The sequence below is a fragment of the Ictalurus punctatus genome, chromosome 28, assembly GCF_001660625.3.
Source record: "Ictalurus punctatus breed USDA103 chromosome 28, Coco_2.0, whole genome shotgun sequence".
NCBI classification, from domain to species: domain Eukaryota; kingdom Metazoa; phylum Chordata; class Actinopteri; order Siluriformes; family Ictaluridae; genus Ictalurus; species Ictalurus punctatus.
In genome coordinates, this window is record NC_030443.2 from 19,775,549 (window position 1) to 19,778,048 (window position 2,500).

Below are 2,500 nucleotides of genomic sequence, written 5' to 3' on the forward strand. Positions count from 1 at the left end.
CACTAACCCCTAACTCACTAACCCCTAACTCACTAACCCCTAACACACTAACCCCTAACACACTAACCCTTAACTCACTAACCCCTAACACACTAACCCCTAACACACTAACTACAACCCCTAACTCACTAACCCCTAACTCACTAACCCCTAACACACTAACCCCTAACACACTAACCCCTAACTCACTAACTACAACCCCTAACTCACTAACCCCTAACACACTAACCCCTAACACACTAACCCCTAACTCACTAACCACTAACACACTAACCCCTAACACACTAACCCCTAACTCACTAACCCCTAACACACTAACCCCTAACTCACTAACCCCTAACACACTAACTACAACCCCTAACACACTAACCCCTAACACACTAACCCCTAACACACTAACCCCTAACTCACTAACCCCTAACTCACTAACCCCTAACACACTAACCCCTAACTCACTAACCCCTAACACACTAACCCCTAACTCACTAACCCCTAACTCACTAACCACTAACACACTAACCCCTAACTCACTAACCCCTAACACACTAACCCCTAACACACTAACCCCTAACACACTAACTACAACCCCTAACTCACTAACCCCTAACTCACTAACCCCTAACACACTAACCCCTAACTCACTAACCCCTAACTCACTAACCCCTAACACACTAACCCCTAACTCACTAACCCCTAACTCACTAACCCCTAACTCACTAACCCCTAACACTCTAACCCCTAACACACTAACCCCTAACTCACTAACCCCTAACACACTAACCCCTAACACACTAACCCCTAACTCACTAACCCCTAACACACTAACTACAACCCCTAACTCACTAACCCCTAACTCACTAACCCCTAACACACTAACCCATAACTCACTAACCCCTAACACACTAACTACAACCCCTAACTCACTAACCCCTAACACACTAACCCATAACTCACTAACCCCTAACACACTAACCCCTAACTCACTAACCCCTAACACACTAACTACAACCCCTAACTCACTAACCCCTAACACACTAACCCATAACTCACTAACCCCTAACACACTAACCCCTAACACACTAACCCTTAACTCACTAACCCCTAACACACTAACCCATAACTCACTAACCCCTAACACACTAACTACAACCCCTAACTCACTAACCCATAACACACTAACTACAACCCCTAACTCACTAACCCCTAACTCACTAACCCCTAACTCACTAACTCCTAACACACTAACTACAACCCCTAACTCACTAACCCCTAACTCACTAACCCCTAACACACTAACCCCTAACTCACTAACCCCTAACACACTAACTACAACCCCTAACTCACTAACCCCTAACTCACTAACCCCTAACACACTAACCCCTAACTCACTAACCCCTAACTCACTAACCCCTAACACACTAACCCCTAACACACTAACCCTTAACTCACTAACCCCTAACACACTAACCCCTAACACACTAACTACAACCCCTAACTCACTAACCCCTAACTCACTAACCCCTAACTCACTAACCCCTAACACACTAACTACAACCCCTAACTCACTAACCCCTAACTCACTAACCCCTAACTCACTAACCCCTAACTCACTAACCCCTAACACACTAACCCCTAACACACTAACCCCTAACTCACTAACCCCTAACACACTAACCCCTAACACACTAACCCCTAACTCACTAACCCCTAACACACTAACTACAACCCCTAACTCACTAACCCCTAACTCACTAACCCCTAACACACTAACCCCTAACTCACTAACCCCTAACACACTAACTACAACCCCTAACACACTAACCCATAACTCACTAACCCCTAACACACTAACCCATAACTCACTAACCCCTAACACACTAACCCCTAACTCACTAACCCATAACACACTAACCCCTAACACACTAACTACAACCCCTAACCCACTAACCCCTAACACACTAACCCCTAACACACTAACCCCTAACTCACTAACCCATAACACACTAACCCCTAACTCACTAACCCCTAACACACTAACTACAACCCCTAACTCACTAACCCCTAACACACTAACCCATAACTCACTAACCCCTAACACACTAACTACAACCCCTAACTCACTAACCCCTAACACACTAACCCATAACTCACTAACCCCTAACACACTAACCCCTAACACACTAACCCTTAACTCACTAACCCCTAACACACTAACCCATAACTCACTAACCCCTAACACACTAACTACAACCCCTAACTCACTAACCCATAACACACTAACTACAACCCCTAACTCACTAACCCCTAACTCACTAACCCCTAACTCACTAACCCCTAACACACTAACTACAACCCCTAACTCACTAACCCCTAACTCACTAACCCCTAACACACTAACCCCTAACTCACTAACCCCTAACACACTAACTACAACCCCTAACTCACTAACCCCTAACTCACTAACCCCTAACACACTAACCCCTAACTCACTAACCCCTAA

At 45.2% G+C, this 2,500-nt stretch overlaps 1 protein-coding gene across 5 annotated transcripts in view; it reads right to left on the reverse strand.

Annotated features, from left to right (window-relative positions):
* LOC108260344 (serine/threonine-protein kinase PAK 3) overlaps positions 1-2,500 on the reverse strand; it is a 34,786-nt gene that overhangs the window by 3,007 nt on the left and 29,279 nt on the right. The gene's annotated exons all lie outside the window — the stretch shown is intronic.